Here is a 20,641-nt window from a genome sequence, read left to right as displayed (position 1 = left end):
AATAATAATTTCTGCTTGTTTTAATATCTCTACCTATACATATATTCAACATGTTTGTAAGTAAGCTAAACAAATACACTTTAATGAGTAGTTATCAGTAAGACTACAAAGAAGAAAAATGTGGTCCAAGCAAGTATACAATGTACCAGAATTTGCAAATAAGAAATTAAAAAGATACAGGGGCGCCTGGGTGGCTCAGTCAGTTAAGCGTCTGACTTTGGCCCAGGTCATGATCTCACAGTTTGTGAGCTCGAGCCCCGTGTCAGACTCTGTGCTGACAACTTGGAGCCTGGAGCCTGCTTCAGATTCTGTGTCTCATTCTCTCTCTGCCCTTCCGCGACTTGTGCTTTGTCTCTCTCTGTCTCTCAAAATAAATAAATGTAAAAAAAATTTTTTTAAGAAATTAAAAAGATATAAAGTAAAATGGGGAACCTTCTGTCAGTGTGAGAACAAGTTCATTTTTAATAAAAGCATTCATCAAAATATCAAATTGGTGACACTTTATTATTTGATATATTAGATTTTTTTTTGGTCAGACATGCTAAGGAATATTAGTATTTAGGCAGGTGGTGATTATAAATCACATAACACTAATGAATTCAGAAACGAAACCTGAAATGATCTGCCTTATGACCATCCCCAGGTTATTAAGCATTATTTTATTTAGTTTAATTTGAAAAGCCAGCTACAGTCCTTATGAGACGCTGTGATAATCCTCTATCTGAGCAGATCTCAATAAAGTTACATACACTATTCACATTTATCTTGATTCTGATACAAGAATCTCATCATTTTTATATACCCAAAATATCAAGCAGCAGGAAACCTCTTGTATTCACTATGTATTTTTTAAAAAACCAATAAATGTTTCTAAAAGAGCATCACATTCTAAAAAATATCTTAAATACTATTTACACAAAATCTTTACTTAAATCAGACTGCTAAGTGGACAATATAAAGAGATCATGAATGAATGAAAAGAGCATGATCTCTGGACAGAGATTTACTTACATTCATATCCTGGCTTTATCAATTACTTGCTGTATGACTCTGTATAAGTTATTCAGCTTCTATGACCCTCAGTTTCTCCTCTGCGATGAAAATGACACCATCTAACTTGCAAGGCTGCTGTAAGGAATAGAGATGTATGATTTCACACTACCTACCAACTGCTAAAGTTGCCTACCCCAAATTCTCACTCTCTTCCCTGTTATCAGAATACTAATTTTGGAAAAAGCAGTAATGTGCCTAAAGTATCAATTTCCCAGACTCCCTTGCATCCTATAGTGGCCGTGTGACCCATCTGTAACCACTGATCTGAAAGCACAGTGCTTATGAACAAGGATTAAAGGAAAATTACTGTTTTGCTAATAAAAAGCTAAATAAAATGTCTGGGGAAAAACAGACACCTTGCAATCTGCAGAGTAAAAGCCACCCTTCAAAGATAACAGAGGAGAGAAAGAGAATGGCATTGGGTAACTGCCATAAACCCTGGACTGCCTATATCCACGTTTCTTTGTTTCTGGAAGAAGAAGTCCAATTTTTAAGCCACTGTACTTGAGTTTCTGTTACGTGCAGCTGAACACAATCCTAATATAGTATGTAAAAGCACCTAGGAAAAGAATCCAATACCCAAAAGACCAGTAAAAGCTATTATCTCACAAAACTTCTCATTTAACAGAATGTGTTAAATTATTTATCAGTAGTGTTAAATAATTCATCAGTATAGCAATGAAACAGTGGGATGTCAACTAATTCACGTGTGTGCGCGCACAGCCCAGTTATTAAAAACTGGGGTATTATAATGTATTCATCAAGACAAAAATTCTAGCAGTAGAGAATCAAAGAACGAATAGTTTTAATCAAGAAAGATGTCCTTGGTGAGGTACAAAGAAGAAAAAAATCACACTTGAGTGAAAGTTTATCTTAGAAGTTCATTCACCTAACACTTATAAAAGTATAACCAAACCAGTGTGCATGCCCAAGTGCTATGGAATGAAGTATATGAATTTGAGACAGTTTAGAAATTAAATGAAAAATACAAGTCCAAATGAAGGGAGGGGCTCACAACTAAAACTAAGAATTCTATTTCAGACAAAGTGAAATTTTAAATGGACAGTTAATGACAGCTAAAGATTAAAAAGTTTAGTCACTTTTTAAAATAATAGCCAGAACTCTTACCTTAAAATAATGAAATAAGTTACCAAATGATAGCTGAAAAGTAATACTACCACCATAGAATTCTGGGTCAGAATGTAGAAGAGTACAGAATGTGATATGAAACAAAGTAGTCAGAATAGGTAAGTAACACAACAATCAGGGAAAGGGGCAGATAAAAGGTGAAGACAGAGCAAGACAGAATCAGAAAATTAAACTGGGGATAAAGAAGAGGGGTGAAGTTTTGAGGACAAAATTTAAGTTAACCTATTTACAACTTAAAACCCCTCACCCACACCCTACCAGATCCCTACCTACCAGCTAAGCACACTCATTTATTTTTCAGTGTTTTTCAATGTTTACTCATTAATGTTTCTATCGTTTTGAGAGAAGAGCAGAGGGGCAGAGAGAGAGAGGGAGACACAGAATCTGAAACAGGCTTCAGGCTCCGAGCTGTCAGCACAGAGCCCAACGCAGGGCCTGAATCCACAAACCATGAGATCATGACTTGAGCTGAAGTCAGACACTTAACTAAGACACCCAGGAACCTCTATTAACACTTAAAAAATCTTTTTCTCTACAAATTATCCCAGTCTCCCTCCTTAGTGTTATCCCTTTGCTTCTCCTTGTGAGTCTTACAAGATATATTAAAATCCTATTTTTCCTACCAATTTTTGATAACCTTTACATGCATCATAACATTTAAGACAATTGCTCTGAATTTTTATAGTAAATGAAATTTCATTTCTGATTATGAGGCATGCTAAAGTTTGAGAACCAATGCTCTAAGCTGAGAAAAATATTTAAGCCTTAAGATTTAAAGAGCTCTGAGTTCCAAATAAGACTAACTCCTTCAACTCATTCAACAAGTGATTACTGGTTATTTATTATGTGGCAGGCACTATTCTACACAAATACAGCAAAGAATTTATCACCAATCCTTGCTTTTAGCAATCTTAGAGTCTATATAAATATTTATATAAATAAATAAGTAAAAATAGTATGTCAGATAAACACTATGAGTGGACAAAAAAAGGCAGGGAACAGGGACAGGAATATTGGGGGGTGAGAGAAATGAAGATTAGAGGGTTATAATTTTAAACTGGAAAAGCAAAAACCTGAAGATGATGACAAAATAAACTAGGCAGATACCTGGGAAAGAAAATTTTGGCAGAAGAAATAGTAAAAGCAAAGGTCATAAACCAGAAGAATGCTCAGCTTATTCGAGGAACAGCAAGAAGGCCTCTGTAGCTAAACCCCAGTGGATTGGAGGCAGGAAGAAGGGGTTAGAGAAAGAGTTGAGATCAGAGAACTGAACGGAGCCACAATGTGTAGGACCTTACTGGCTCTTATAAGAACTTTAGCTTTTATTCTTAGTGAAATGAAAATTCACAGGACAGATATTAAGAAGAGTAAAGACATCTGGCAAATTTTTAAAAGATCACTCTGGCTGCTCTTTTGAAGAGAAACTATAGAGCAAACCAATAAGGTGGGTACAGCAATTTAGGTAAGTGACATCAGTAGCTCAGACCTGGATGGAAGCAGTCAGTAAGGGTCAGATTCTAACTATGTTCTGAAAGTAGCGAATAGGTCCCCTGACAGACTGGATATGGGCGTGAACAAGAAATCAAGGACAACTCCATCACTCTGAAGAGTACAAGGATGGAGCTTCTATAACAAAATGGAAAAAACTGCAGGTAGAATAGTTAGGGGGGAAAAGGGAAAGGATAGTGAGAAGTTCAAGTTGGGGGAAAATGTGCTTGAAATGTCTATTTCATGTCCAAGTAGAAATGTCAAGTAAGCAGCTGGATATGTGAGTTTGGAATTTGGGAAGGAAATCTGGATTTGATACATACACCTGAGAGCTACCAGCACACATACAGTAAAAAGAGACATAAGACTAAGTGAGATCCTCAAGGGAGTGAATACAGACTGAGATCCTATGAAATCTTCATCTTAGATATGACTACTGTATTTAGGAACACGGAGGTCACTGAGGTCCTTGATAAGTGCAGTTTCACTGGAGTAAAAAGGGCAAATATCTGTTTAGAAGGGGCTTAAAAGGGGATGAACTCTAACAATAAAAACACACAAAAGATTTTATCACAGTAAAAACACACAAAAGATTTTATCACAGTATTTTTTATTGCAACACACTGGAAACTATATAAATGTCCAAACATAGGAGGTCAAATATATAAACCGTGGCCCATATATACTATGAAGTACTATATACAACTGTAAAAAAAAAAAAAAAAAAGGAATAAATATCTCTATAACATAAAATGATTTTCAAGGTATATTGTTAAGTAATAAAAGCAAAATGCAAAAGAGTACTATACTATGCTACCTTTTCTGTAAGAAAGAGGAAATAAAAAATATGCATGTATATGATAATTTTTTAAAAGAATAAACACAGGAAGGATAAGCCAAAAACATTTGGCAGTCAGGCAATAAAACAGAGAGAGAAATCTGCATTTCAGAAAGCTGGGGACTCAGCTGTAAAGCACAAAGAGATCTCTGAAAACTTGCCAGTATTCAGATACTAAGCCCTCCTGACAAAAAAGTCCTGACACCACCTTCAATATATTTGAAGCCAATAGTGAAATGAAATTAACTAAGCAACAACAAAGCCCAGTCACAGGTCAAAGATAAATCAGATTGACCGAGCACCCTATTCTAGTTAGTAGACATAAGTAGCAGCCTGCCCCTCTCTGGAGGTAAATATTATTTGCCCTTTTTACTCCAGCAAAACTCTCTACTACTCTTTTATACAAAATGCCTAACATACAATCAAAAATTAGGAGATTCCAAAGAAAATGTGAGCTGCACTAATAACTCTGACTCTCAGCTCCAAATTAATCCTTTTTTTGCCTCCTCTGTGAAAGTGGATCTGAGATCTTTAAATAGTTTTTCCTTTGCCAACTCACACAATATTAAGCTTCTATAAGAAGTTGCTGGACAGAATTTGCAGGAGGGAAGAGTTTTGTTTGTGTTCCACTGTGCTTGCTCAGCAGACTACTACAGTATGCATGATTTCTCCAGCACCTAGTTCCTGTAGCAAAGGCAGCTTCTCCAGCATCAAGTTACCATAGCATGTGCCGCTTCTCCAATGTCCTATCCCTGGGCTGCATGGTAGCCAGGAGTATTTAGCAACCAACACCTTGCCCAAACACTCTCCCTATGGTGGTTTCATAATAGAGTACTTTTGGTGAGACACTTCCCCTTGTATAGTTTTCCTTTGCAGGGCACAGATTTCCAGCAAATCTGGAAGGCAGATTTCCAGAAAGTTCTTTCAGTGTAACATCATAGCAGTTTCTCTGCCATTCAAGTGAGTCACGGCCATGCCCTTTCCAACAAAACCTGGATGTCAACTGGTGGCTGGAGGGAGCACTCTTCCCTGGACATTCTATCTCACTTAGTCTAGGAGTAGTGGCTTCTCTGCATATCTACTATTCCTAATTTCTCTTTACTTCTTACTAGCCAATCCCTCCTTATCCATTGCCCTGTTACAGTTAGTAACTCTTCATATTAAATGTTCACTATTCAAATTCCTATGTAGTTTCTCTCTTCTGACTAGACTCAGATTGATACAGAAGCCAGACCAAAAACAGAAGCCAGACCAAAAAATATATAATATATGATTCCATGTATATGAGGTAGAACAGACAAAATTAATCTATGGTAGCAGAAGTTTAAAAAAAAAAAAAGGGGGATCTTCTTGGCTAGGGAAAGGGAGAAGAACTGGATAGAAAGAGACACAAGTAAACTTTCTTAGATGATAAAAATGTTCTACATCTTGTTTGTGGTAATAGTTACATAGATGTATATAACTGCTAAAACTCATTAAATATTAGTATCTTTGCATCTAATTCTTTGTAAATCATACCTCAATTAAAAGAAAGAAAAAAAGGAATCCAAGGCTCCATGGAGAAATGTCTGATTCTACTCCTGGGATAGGAGAGCAAAATATGAGGCTGGAATATCATGTTGATCTAAAAAGTAAGGAAGTGTTCAAAATAATGAGCAGTGCATGTAACAAGAAACCAGCCTGAAGCTGCTCCCACTGGGTAAACCAGGAACAATTTGAGCTCCAAATAAATGACAGAAATAGGTCATAACCCACTAAATAAAGTAGGAACCCATGAGTTCATACTGTTAATTAAAGAATGGAAGATGAAGGCTTGGCTGGCTCTTCCATAGTAGAATATTATGAAATAATAGAAAATATATATATTGGTCTCTGTCCCCAGTTTCTGGTACAGAGCTCCTAAAACCATTGTAATTTCTTAAGTGATACAAACACTGGGAGCATCTCTTGTTCTAATATTTGTCTTTGACCTATCCCTGACACAGGGGATTTACCCTTGTAAATTCCTAAATGATGACAGCACTAGGGATACATCTTCTGTTCTAATGAGGTGACTCTGGGGGGGCTCCTGGATGGCTCTAAGTGGGGGCTGGTCACCAGAAAGACAAACCATGCTTAGAAGCTTGGANGGGTCAAGAAACAAAGTTAATAATTGATCATGCCTACATGAGGAAGCCTCCATAAAATACCAGTAGTGTAGGGTCCAAGAAGTTCCAGACTGGTGAACACATCCACACAAGGAGGGTGACACACCTCAACTCCACCAGGTCAGAAGCTCCTGCACTTGGGACCCTCCCAGACCTCACCCTATATATCTCTTCAGCTAGCTGTTCATCTATCTGTACTCTTTACCATGACCTTTAATAAACTGGTAAATGTGTCTCCCTGAGTTCTATGAACCACTCTGGCAAATTATGTGAACCCCAGGAGGGGGATCATTGGAACCTCTAATTTACAGCCAGTTGGTCACAAGCACAGGTGATAACCTGAGCCTGAGACTGGTATCTTAAGTTGGAGTGAAAGAGAGCAGTCTTGTAAAACAGAGCCCCTACCTGTGAGATCGGATTCTATGCCTGGGCAGATAGTGTTAGAATTGAATTAAATTGTAAGATACTCAGCTGGTGTCAGAGATTTGTTTATTGTTATGAGGAGAAATCTCCACACATTTGGTGACTAGAAGCGACCAAAACAAAATATTTTCTGTAAACAGTAAAGGAGACTCGCAAAAAAGAAACAAAGTAGCACATAACTGGTCTTTGCCCTACTCAAGAAGAAAAAAAACACTTGTGTTTTTCCAGTTTAAATATCAACTAATAAATACAGAAAAAATAGCTGAGTTAGAGAATCATTATACTGCAGCCACCCTAGTAATAAATAATTAATTCCAGTGAGAGTTAGTAATGACACTAAAACAGGTAGGTAAAAGTTGATGAGCAACAAGAGATTATACTTATAGTTGATGCTTGAACCACACAGGTATGAACTGCATAGGTCCACCTACATATGGATTTTTTTCAATGCAGTATAGTACTATATATGTATTTTCTCTTTATGATTTTCCTTTTTAAAAATTTTTTTTTTTACAAATAGTTTATTGTCAAATTAGTTTCCACATAACACTCAGTGCTCATCCCCACAAGTGCCCTCCTCCATGCCCATCCCTCCTCCCCCCCACATCCATCAGTCCTCAGTTTTTGTCAGCATTCAAGAGTCTCTTCATGGTTTGCCTCTCTCCCTTTCCCCCACCATTTCCCCCCTTCTTCTCCTCCTTGTTCCTCCGTGAAGTTCCTCCTAATCCTCCTATACGTGCAAACTAAAATTATTTTTAATTAAAAATTTTTTTTTATTTGAGGGGCACAGTTAAGTGTCCAACTCTTGGTTTCAGCTCAGGTGGTGATCTCAGGGTTCATGGGTTCAAGCCCTGAATAGGGCTCTGTGCAGTTAGTGCAGAGCCTGCTTGGGATTTCTCCCTCTCCCTCTCTCTCTCTCTGCCCCTCCCCCCCATGCATGCTCACTTGCTCTAATAAACGTTTTAGAAAAGAAGAAAAAATTTATATTTGAGGATAGTTGATAAACAATGTTACATTCATTTCAACATTATGTACAACATAGTGATTCAACTTCTCCATAAATTGTGCTTTGCTTGCTGTAAGTGTATCTACCATCACAATACAATGTTATTACAATACCACTGACTATACTCCTTATGATGTACCTGTTATTCCCATGACATGTTCATTTCCTTATGATTTTCTTAATAACATAGTCTTTTCTTTAGCTAACTTTATTATAAGAATACAGTATATAATAACAGAACATACAAAATATGAGTCAATTGACTGTTCATGTTATTGGTAAGGCTTCTGGTCACACAGGCTATTAGTTGTTAAGGTTTGGGAGAGTTAAAAGTTATACCCAGATTTTCTACTGCATGAAGGGAGCAGCGCCCCCAACATCTGCATCATTTAAGGATCAACTGTAATTTCAAAATATCTTCCAACAAATTATTCATATACTACAAAAATAATAACTTTTTAATAGAAAAACTTGGTGGACAACACTTGAACAAAGTGATCAAAGTTAACATGACCAATAATGGATCAAATCAGAATTACAGGCCTCCTGATAGGATGCACCAGTAACATACAGCATTTATAAAGTATCCTGCCCCCAAAATATAAAACCTAAGGAAACAAACTAAGGTAAGGTATAGTCTACAAAATAACTGGCTGTACTCTTCAAAAGTGTCAATGCCAAGAAACAAGAGAGGCTAAAGAATTCCTCCAGATTAAGGATTAAATCCAACGAATGCAATGCTGGAAGGAATACTGCAAAGAATCCTAGACTTGGAGGGGTGGGGGGGGGGGGCTGTGTGCAAAATGCTATAAGGACTTATTAGGGAAAGAAGTAAGATGTCAACATGGACTGTAGATATATTATACCAATAATAAATATTGAATATGTATAGACATACATATTAATATTTTCTGATTCTGATAACTGTATGAGATATATGAGAATATCCCTGTTCTTAGAGAATACCACAGTATGTACATATGTATGTGTTTTATTTTTTTTAATTTACATCCAAGTCAGTTAGCACATAGTGCAATGGGAGGAGAAAAATGAAACAACATTATAGGCAACCCTTGAAGGATTTGCTACAAGACAGACTAGCAAAATTACGTGGTAGATGGAGGGGAAAGTAAGATCAAGAAAAAAATTTTTTAACACGAGAGAAGTAACATGTTGGGAGTGCTGATGGGAACAAATCAGTGAGAGAAGAAAAATTTAAAAGAGGAGAAAATAATTGAAGGAATGTTCTTGAGTAGGCAAGAGTGGATAGGATCTAGTGGATGAATGAAGGAACTGCCTTCAGACAGAAGTAGACATATAGCACCGTGTTAACTGTCAGAATATGCAAATGTAAGTACTGATACATGACTAGATATGACTGTGGAATTCTACAGAAGTTCTCTTCAACTTTTTCAATAAAGTAGGAAGAAAAGTCATTAGCTGAAAAAAAGAATGAAAGTATTAAAAGTGAGATGAGAGGAAAAAAAGAAAAATGTTTAAAATCATCATCCATTCATTCTCCCACCTACTAGACTAAGGCTATACAGCATGATTATCTGGAAGCATTATGGTTCCACTTGAGGTTTATGGGCATGAATTTAAAACAAAACCAATCAACAAGGTTATAGGTTTTTCACTAACCACATTTCAGTTTCATGGGTGCAGGCCTGAACAGGTGGTAAGTGGATTTAACTAAGAATGTGGTTTTGGCACAGCAGGAACAATGAATCAAGAGAGAAGAAATGATGTCAAAGGTATGTGCAAAGGAGAACTATGATTTTAAGTGATTTGAATAAGGAAGGGAAAGAGGTTATCAAGAGTAAGAGTCAATGAAATGGTGGCTAAATCAATGGATTAGAGGTCCTAGTGGGGTTAAAGAATTATAAAAGTCAGAGTACTAAAGGGGAAAAGATAGCAAGTAGTGGCCAGAGTGAGATACATACAATTGAAATTATGGAGAGGTTGCAATTATTATTGCTAGGGAATAAGTTTGGTAGTCACAATGATTTAGGGGAGGTGGAAGACAAGATCACAGAAGGAGATTCAAAGAACTGAAATCCAAAGAACTGAAAGATCTGAATGTTGAAAAAATATCCACATGGTTGAAATGACCAATAACTGAGATCAGAAATAGTACTGGTAATAGAGTAGGGGAGTATAAACAAAATAAAACCAAAAAGTAAGAAGAGGGAAGGAATCCTATATAATAAATCTGGCTAGCTTTTTTTCCCAGTTAGGTAGTCTCTAAATCCTAAAAATTTCCTGAGTGACAGGAGCGTCTTTGTTATTCACGGTGGACCCTGACAGCCTATGTTAATGAGATGACTCATAGTGGGCCCCTAAATAGTTTGTGCTAATAAAATGACTCAGGATGGGGGCTGGCTATACCAAAAAGACCAACTGTGTCATTAGAGGCCTGCCCTCCAGTGAGTGGAAGGGGACTAGAGATGGAGTTTAATCAGTCATCAACGATTTAATCAATCATGCCTACATACTCAAGCCTCAGTAAAAACCCAGGACACCAAACTGTGGGTGAGCTTTAAGGTTAGCAATAGCGTGTACCATAACACGCTGATGTGTCAGAAGGAAGATGTGCCAGGAGGAGGATGTGTCCTGATTCCAAAGGGGGAGAACACCAGAAGGTGCACATTTGACAGCTTCCTAGACCTTACCCTATTTGGCTCATTCTGTTTTAGATCCTTTTTGCCACACAGTAAAACTGTGTAAGTATAGCACTGTCCTGAATTCTATAGCTATTCTAGTAAATTATTGAACATGAGGGAGTAGCCGGAATCCCCATATTTACTTTACAGCCAGTTGGTTAGAAGTGAGGATGATTCTGGGAACCTCCAAGCTTGCAGCTGGTATTTGAAGTGAGAGCTGTCCTGTGGAGGACTATGCCCTTAACTTGTGAAGTGTGGCCCAACTCCAGGTGGTAACCATCAGAAGTCCCTGTATGGGGATGAACCAGGAAATCCAGTCAACAGCAATAGGGGCTGTAGTAAATAAAATGTGATGACATGAATTTCAAAGCTAAAGAATTTTAGGGAAGAGAATGATTTCAATGCCGAAAAGGGGAATAAAGAGAGTACCTATTTCCACATCCAATGGCATTAGGATTATGAGAAGAAAAAAAAAGGGGAAAGGCATCACTTTGAGAGGGCAGAGAGAGAAATAATGTCCTCAGGAAAGATAAAATTCTTAACGCACTACAAGTTTTATAGGCTATGAGAATGAGGAGGACTACGTGAAAGAAATTCACAAAAATGGAGTATCCAGCGACACAAAACAACCAAGAGATAGTAGTATTTTGGAAGTCAAAGACTTCAGGGAGGAGAGTGTAATCAATTCCATCAAACAGTGCTGATATATCAAGCAAGACAGAGCCTAAAAAGGGACAACTGGATTGAGCAAATTGAAAGCCAGTGATGACCGTAATAAGCAGTTTCAGTGAAATGGTGGGAAAGGAAGCCTGGTTGGGATGGGTTCAAAGAGGATGGAGATCTGACATTACAGCACTCTGGAAATCAACCAAAGGCATACAACAAAGAAATGGTTATTCAAGCAAACTAGGCAAAACTGGGAAGGAACAATGGGAGCCTGTGGCATTTATGCCTGGGACTACTCTTATTCTCCCCAATCCTGCCTACAAGTAGTAGCTCAAGCAGGGTGGGGCAGACCAAGAAAACCAGGAGCTTTGTTGCTACCACCAAACAGGACTCAATTTAATAAAACTACCAATTAAAGAAGCCATCTTAGTGGCAAGCGAACAGAGTCAGATCTCCTAGCCTGAGGCTGTCGTCCTGTTCAGAGCAAGCAATAAACCAATGGCCTATCTGGGATTTAACAGGAAGTTCAAAGCAGTGAAACAGCCATAGGAGAAGGATAATCCCTGCTCATACCCCAAATACAATGGGTAAATTTTGTAGTATGTACATTTTGTATTGTGTCAAAATAATTCATAGGAAGAAAGGATAATCTTTTCAACAAATGGTATTAGGGCAACTGGATATCCATATGCAAAAAAACAAACAAACAAACAAACAAACCCTCAGATCCTTACCTTATACCACATCCAAAAATTAAGTCAAAATGGATCACAAACCCAGCAACTCCACTCCTAGGAATCTATCAAGAAATTAAAACACACATGTGCACCAAGTCTCATACATGAATAACTACAACAGCATTACTCATAAAAGCCAAAAACTAGAAACAATTCAAATGCCAATTATTTGAACAGAGAAGCAAAATGTGGTACATCCATACAACACAAAAATATTCAGCAATAAAAAGGAATAAAATCCTGACACACGCTCAACATGGATTAACCTCAGAAACATCATGGTAAGTGAAAGAAGACAGAAGCAAAAGATTGCATATTATAAAACAAAATGACCCACTTATGATTCCTTTTATACAAATGTCCAAAAGCCAATTTATTGAAACAGAAAGTAGACAAGTGGTTGCCTAAGGCTAGGGTTAGGAATGAAGATGGAATGCAAATAAGCTCAAAGGAATTTTGGAGAGGGATCAAAATATTGTAAAACTGGACTGTGGTGATAACTACACAATTCTATAAATTTACCAATAATCAGTAAATCATACTGCTACAATGGGTAAATCTTACATGTACATTACACTTCAATAAAACTATTAAAAAACGAGAGGTGGATAAGGTAAACAAAACTGTCTTGCAGAGTCTGGTATAAATGAGAAAAGAAATGGGGTAGTAGCTGGAAAGGTTAGTAAGGTCAAGAGAGTGTTTCTTTCAAATGAAAGAAATTACAATATGCTCTTAGTCTGCTGACAGTGATCCAGAAAAGGAAAAACAGGGAAGAATTGCAGGAAGAATGTCCTTGAGAAGGCAAGAAGGGATGGGCTCAAAAGAACAATTGGTAGGAATGACCTTCAATAGAAGAAAAGACAGTTAATTCACAATAACTGGTAAAGATGCAGGTGGTGGGAAAAACGTTTCTATTTTCTTAATAAAATAGAAAAGAAGGTCACCGACTGAAAGAGATGATGTAAAGGGAAATATTGAAGATTTGCATGCAAGGAAAAGATATAATCAACTAAGCAAATGGGAATGTGGAAGAACTAGAAAAATAAAGTAGGATAGCTTGGCAGCAGTAAAATGAAGTTAAAGTCACTGGGTACTAAGAACTTAAAGTCAACATGACTGTTTTGCTGAGCCATATACAGCTACAAGTGTGCAGGTGTGGGAAAGGAGAGTTGGTTTTAACCAGGATCAGGTTTTACCAGGCAAGAACGACCAAGGCAGAGAGGTCAAGAGAGTTGAGGATAGATGCAGAAGAGCAATTATAATCAGAATTCAGCAAGTTAGAAAAGGAACTGAGGACATGTATGTACTGAAGAACAGTGAAAAGGGGATTCAACAAGTCAGAAAAGGAACTGAGGACATGTATGCATTGAGGAACAGTGAAAAGGTGGTAAATTAAAGGTCCCAGTGGAGTCAAAGAATTAAGATTGTTGGGTACTTAGAAGTGTGCCAAAAACACTGTAGGTGGTAGTTTGAGAGTAAAATGCCAGAAATTATATTACAGAAAATTGTAGCTATTGGTAATAATGAATTCTAGAATAGTGACTCTCAATCCTGGCTGCAGATTAAAGTCACCTTGAAAAACTGTTAAAAATAACATATGAAGCCACACCCCAGATTAACCAAATCAGAATTTCTGGGAGTGAATCCTAGGCACCTGTAGTTTCTCAAAGCTCCCTAGTTAATACAGATGCAATGAGGGTTTAAAAACATCTGCAGAGAATATGCCAGAGAAGTGAGTGGCTGAGGCAAAGGACAAGATCAGTAGAGGAGAAGAAGTCAAGAAGCCAGAATATTAGAAGGATCATCTGTATGGACACTGAGGACACCAATAATCATAACTGGAGAAGTAGAAGAGTACCAGTGAGCCCCCAAAGAAGTCTAGAAGCAACTATGAGAAAGCAAAGAGAACACTCAACCCACACCAATAGGAGGAGCCACCACTTAAAAACTCTACAGGGAAGTATCGCCCTCAGGGGAGAGGTCAGTTTTATTTAGAGGAAGAAGCTATTCATGTTTAAGAAAAGAGGTTAAAGACAAAGAGAGTTTTGCAGATGAACTTCAGAAGGCAGAGAAAGGGTTTAATGATCATAAAAGGGTGAAAACTGGGATCAGACAAGAGAGGAAGGAAAGAGAAGGTCCAAACAAAACTACTGGAGAATAAGGCCAAGAAATCTCAGAACACAAGCCACCATATTGTTTTAACACTACACAAAAATAATCACAGAAAAAGCTCTATGAAATTATTAGATTTCCTGGACCCAGACATTTTCTAAAAGATTTTTTGAAATTAATTTCAAATAAAAATAAATCATAGAAAGTATCAAGGTCAATTCCATATACTAAGTTATAAGGAGCAGAATAACATCCCTACAAAGGCACCTGGATGGCTCAGTGGGTTATTAAGCATCCTATTCTGATTTTAGCTCAGGTCATGACTTCACAGTTAGTGAGTTCAAGCCCTGCTTGGGCTCTGAGCAGACAACACAGTGCCTGCTTGGGATTCTCTCTTCCCTCAATCTCTCTCTCTCTCTCTCTGCCCCTCCCCTACTCTGTCTCTAAAATAAATAAACATAAAAAAAAAAAAGTAACATCCCTACAATGAAAGCATACCAGAAAGAGGTGCCCACACTAACAGATCAAAACTATAACATGCCATTTCAAAATGAACTAAAAGACCTTAAGAAAATGACAAAAGACATGAAAGAATAGATCTAAGAATTATAAAAACTCAAAATGAGATGACATGACACAAAATAATTAAAAATAAAAGGAAAGAATCATTCCAGAAGTAAAAACAAGAGTGAATAAAAACAGATAATCCCTTAAGAAAAATACAAGGTTAAAAAAGAGAAAAATTTTAAACTCAAAGAGATCAAAAAGATTTGAGAAAAACTGGCAAATATTGAAAACAGGCAAAGAAGATTGATAGGAACTTCTGACGAAGGAACTCAAAACAAAAAACTGAATAGTAAAAATTGTAATTCAAAAAAACTTTCCTGAAATAAATATTTGAAACTACATCTTGAAAGAACAATTTGTACCTGGGAATATCAACTCAGAATGATCAAAATGATTTTACTATACTACTACTAAACATTAAAAAATAGGGGAAAATATTTAAATATTTTAAAAATATTAAAAATTTAAAAATTAATTAAAACCAATTAAAATAAAAATTAATTTAAAATTTTAAAAAGGTTGTTAAAAAATAGGGTTTCCAAAGGGGAAACCTGGGATCAGAAAGGGGGAAATACAGAAATACAGGCAGGAGTCCAGGAAATGTGAGATGAACCGGCAGTTCTGGGTTTCCCATGATATAAAGGAATCAAGTGCATAATGAGATTAGATCTGATTATCTCAGACCACATAAGCATGGCAAGACTGTGTAGGAGATAAAGAACCAGTTACTTATAAAGTAAGCAGACTGCCATCAAACTTATCAATTGTACAAGCCTGAAAACGGTGGTATAAGGTATACATGTTATAATGCAGGAAAAAAAAAAAAGGACGATGATCCAAGAACACTATCTAGTCAAGATATCATTGCTGATCAAGATAAAAGACAGGCATTTTCACTCAAGCAAGGACTCAGAAATTATGCCACATCCACTAAAGAAATTACTCCAAATGCTTTCCTGGCATCTATTACAACAGTCTTGGGGTTCTTTTCTTCTAGTCTCTACCACTCCCAGAATTGTGGCTGGCAGTAGAGAAATGGCCAAATCCAAGAATATCATATACAACTAATCAGTCCTAGAAAGCCTCAAGAAATTTAGATCCTAAGGAATGCATAATTTGCCAAAAAGCACAAGAAAGCCCTCAAAAAGATTCAGACCAATGTTTCCAAACGATGAGCACCAGTATAGAAGCCAAAAAGGTGCCCGTTAAGCCCAAAGTAATCAAATACAAGATTATAAAAAGTGCCAGCCCTAAGTTAGACAAGCTCACCCATATTATCCATCCCAGTCTCAGGAAGTATACTTATTTCCATAATGTCAAGGGTACCAGGCTTTACACCCCAAGTCCTATAGTTAGGTCAAGGTCAAAGCTGAGGCCCAGGCACACAAAGTCTCCATAAAGACTCTGGAAAAAAGGTGTCTGCTTATCCACTTTGAGGATCAAAGAATTGTATAAAACCTGGACTACAATCCGCATGGACAGGCATCTCCCTATGCTATTTTGTCTAAATACAATACAAAGTCCTCCAACTCATCCCAAAAGAGAGAGATACTCATATATAGTTTTTATCTTGTAATTTGTTACTATGGTAAATTATGTTAATATTTAACTGTCCCCACTTTCCTGGAATAAACACTGATGTATTACCTTTTCAATATACTACTAGTTTTATCTTGCTAATATTTTATTTAGAATGTTTGCTTCTCTGGTCATGAGTAAGAATGGACTAATGTTTATAAAAGCAAAAAAATATAAGGAAGAAAGAAAGAAAACAATCTTAATATCCATTAGTTAGGTAACAGAATAAATTATGGTGTAGTATGCTATAGAATGTTATTAAGCATTTTAAAATTAGAGTTCCATTTACTAAACTGGAGAGATACCATGATATGTTCTTAAATGAATAAAGCAAGTTACAAAAAGCCTGTATAAATGTGTGTAAATATGTATATGTTTTTGAGTGAGAAAAAGAAACTGAAAATCAATACTCATTGTTGGTTAATGTTGGCTACTCCCGGGAGGAAAACTAGAGAAAGGAGAGACTTAAGGGGAGAGGAAAATACTAACTTCTTTATTCACCCCTAGTTTGTTTATTTTTAGGGCTGCAAGCAGAATATTACCTTTATAATTTTTGTATAAAGCTAGAGTGGGTTGGGCGTGTGAGAAAACAGTTACCTATTAAAAGTAATGACAATTAACATTTTTGACAATTAATAAATGGCTATCTTTAATACATCCAAAGTCAAAATTAGAATTAAATTATGTAAACAAAGAGAGGAATCACTACAAAGTTCATTTATTTAAAAACACAAAATAACCCAATCTGGAACCAAAGTTGCATAAGAATGGTCTTTCTCAAGTACATTAAGCAAGATGATCTCAGGATGAACTAGTTTTTATTTTATAACTAGCACAAATTTATCAGTTCATGGATATTCTGACAAATATGGCTAAAACTAAGAAAAAGTGAGGAAAAAAATTCAATGAATAATTATAGGCATGATACACTGACTAGCAAAAATAGGCAAAATGTTACAGAAGTAATTAAAACTTGGCAAAAAATGGGGTTTTGAAATTAACTTTTTATTATCTATACTAAAGAAAGAGCGGCAAACTTTTTCTAATGAATTATTTTACATTGTAAATAAACGAGGCCATTTTATTAACTAAATCATAAAAGAAAAGCAACCACTTAACTGACTGTCACATACAACTTTGTAAAGAAAAATCATAAAAAGCTATCAACATGTAACATGGATGATGGGGGGATAAAGTTATCCCAGAAAATTCCAGTTATTCACAAATGTGAGAAATGTTTATAAAAACTGAAAACGTTTACATGATCAAATTGAAAAAAAAGAGCAGTCTCAAAACAATGCCATTGCTATTTTATGGAGATTAAAAACTAATTTTTGTCAAGTTTGCAGTACTTAACGGGAAACAGCCCAAAAGATATGCACACCAGTAGTCTGCCCAATAGCATCTCACTTCTGTAGAGCTTTTACTTTTAAGTTTACAGTTATTTAAGAATTCTCTCAGTTCTCATCAAATCTTTCATAAAAGAAAATTTCAGGACACAAAATAAATCAGTAGCTGAAGTAACCATGGGTCTTTTAAATGGCTTACAAAGCTGAAAAGGAGAGCAAGACAAGGAAAAGCTGTACTGAAAACGCTAGTAAAACACTGTGGGGAGGAGCTGGGTCAAGCACACATCAAAGAAGAAAAATCCAGGATGCCTTCCAAGGTCTAATAAAAATTACCATTCCTTCAGCACTAGACATGGTTCTAAGGATCGTCAGTGATTATTTCATTTTGTCAGCATCAAAACCCTGCAAGATAGATTTTAGCCCCTCATTCATCTAGTGAGTGACAGAGCAATAATTTAATGTTTTCATGATTCAAAAACTCACAAAGTCATGTTCTTTCTACTATAAAATGGGTCTCATGATTGTAGAATTTCAAAAGCTTCTTACAACTAAACAATAGTATTGCCATCCTATCATAAAGGAATGTGTGTAACAACTTCCAAAGGAAGTCTTTCTTCCTCTTTAAAACCCTAAAACAGGAAGAGCTAAGATTCTCTGATGCTAAAGGAGGATTGGGGTATGTAGTAAATCTTCATCCCACATATCCTAATAAAACGAATGACCTTCATGCACCTTAATTCCCAACCCAAGGGACCCCTACAGGATTCCTTGGAATCTGAACAGAAACAATTCTAGAGTAACAACAAATACCCATCAAGCTTCCATAGCCTTATCAAATTTTGGCCTTATCAAATTTCAGCAACTAGAGCTAGACATTGGGGGACCCCACAACCCAAGATTGCAAAGTGCTAAGAAGAGACTTCCTTCATTTAGGCAGAAGGAATTTACTAAAATCTAAGAAAGATTCTCTATGGTAAGATGATTAAATCACAATATCTATATACCCCATCACATTTCCAAGCTTAATAAGTAACTAATCCACTCATAAGGCTGGATCTGTAGAGGGGTTTCCATGGCAATAAAAAACTGGTGCCATATTTCTTCATGTTGTCAATCTCTATAATCAGATGTCAACTGATATAATCAGATGTGATAATACAATTATGGTATTAAAGGCAAGGAAATAAACATGGCTATTTAGTCCAAAGAGATCTGTTTGGAATAAGTAAGTTGTCCATTATTACTGTTTATATACTTTTCTTTGTGAATTTTAGGTCTGCAATACGTGCTAGTATTTATAAAAAGGAATGTACAAATCATTGTTTTCCTTTTCATAATACCTTTACCACCTGTTAGATAAATTTCTACGAAGGCAAAACAGCCAATCTTTTCTCAGGAGATAGAGGCAATTATGCCTGAAAGGGCCTTCAACAGACATAGGTGGTCTACCTCCAATTCATGATATTCAGTGATCATTTATATTATAAACTAAGGACTGGTAACTTTATCACTTAGTAAAGTTAGTGTCAGTTAGGGCTAAATAGTAAATATCTGGGTTTGTGGGCTGTATGGTCTCTATAGAAACTACCCAACTCTGTGGCTACACTCAGAAAACGGCTATAACCAATATGTAAATGACTGAGTATGGCAATATGCCAATAAAACTTTCTTCACGGCCATTGAATTTGAATTTCCTATAATTTTCACATGTCACAAAGCATTATTCTTTTGATATCTTTTCAACCATTTAAAAATATAAAAATCAAACTTAGCTTGCAGCTCATACAAAAACAGACAATGAGCTGCATTTGGCCCATGTACTGTAGTTTGCCAATCTCCATAATACAGCAAAAATAATTCAGCTAAAGTTCACACAGAGAACCTTCTAATTTTCTTCTCCCAACTTAGGAAATAAAAAAGGAATAAAATTTGGTTTATCTTTAGAGTTTGTTTCAATGATAGTCCAGGAATTACTGTGAAAAATACTCTTAATGGTGTGTATACGTATGTGTATTTCTCCACACATATCTCCTGATGCACAGAACTTTGAAGAAGAATGCGGCAGGCAAGGAGTCTAAAGAGGAGGCAAAGATCAGATCATCATTGAAGGACCTTACATGATTTGTTAAGGAGTTTCCATTTTATCCATTAGTGATGAGGTGCCACAATACAATAAGATTCTGAAGAAAAAGAATGACATGATCAGATGGCCATGTTAGAAAGATCACTCTGGCAGCAAAGTACCTATGGGGAAAAGGTACATAAATTTGATAATAAAAAGTAATGATGTCTACAGGGCAACTGGATTTTTTAAAAACATATCAACAAGACTACTCACTATAATGCAACTACGTAGTTTAAATGACATCAGAATAGGGGCAGTGGGGTGGCTCAGTCAGTTAAGCGTCCAACTTCAGCTCAGGTCATTATCTCCCAGTTTGTGGGTTCAAGCCCCGCATCAGGCTGTGTGTTGACAGCTCAGATCCTGGAGCCTGCTTCGGATCTTGGCTCTCCCTCTCTACCCCTCCCCTGCTTGCACACACTCACTTGCTCTCTCTTTCTCTCTCTCTTTCAAAAATAAACATTAAAAAAATTAAAAATAGGGGCGCCTGGGTGGCTCAGTCAGTTAAGCATCCGACTTCGGCTCAGGTCCTGATCTCATAGTTCATGGGTACAAGCCCCGCGTCGGGCTCTGTGCTGAAAGCTAGCTCACAGCCTGCTTCAGATCCTGTATCTCCCTCTCTTTCTGACCCTCCCCTGCTCACGCTGCCTCTCTCTCTCTCTCTCTCTCAAAAATAAATTTAAAAAAAATTTAAAAAAATAAAAAATAATAAAATTATATTAAAAAATTAAAAATAAAATGAA

General features: G+C 36.5%; 1 protein-coding gene across 6 annotated transcripts in view; it reads right to left on the bottom strand.

Annotated features, from left to right (window-relative positions):
- The window catches only part of TANC2 (tetratricopeptide repeat, ankyrin repeat and coiled-coil containing 2), a 370,672-nt gene that overhangs the window by 343,033 nt on the left and 6,998 nt on the right, over positions 1-20,641 (bottom strand). Inside the window, exon 2 of one of the 6 annotated variants that reach the window (XM_077780437.1) lies at positions 1,012-1,128. The exons of the other annotated variants lie outside the window; for them this stretch is intronic. The gene's annotated coding sequence lies outside the window, so the exon portion shown is untranslated. The remainder of the gene's footprint in view (positions 1-1,011; positions 1,129-20,641) is intronic. 6 annotated transcript variants of the gene reach the window in all.

The sequence above is a fragment of the Crocuta crocuta genome, unplaced genomic scaffold (genome assembly GCF_008692635.1).
Source record: "Crocuta crocuta isolate KB4526 unplaced genomic scaffold, BGI_CrCroc_1.0 scaffold288, whole genome shotgun sequence".
Lineage (NCBI taxonomy): Eukaryota > Metazoa > Chordata > Mammalia > Carnivora > Hyaenidae > Crocuta > Crocuta crocuta.
This window is presented reverse-complemented; position numbering and strand designations above follow the sequence as displayed.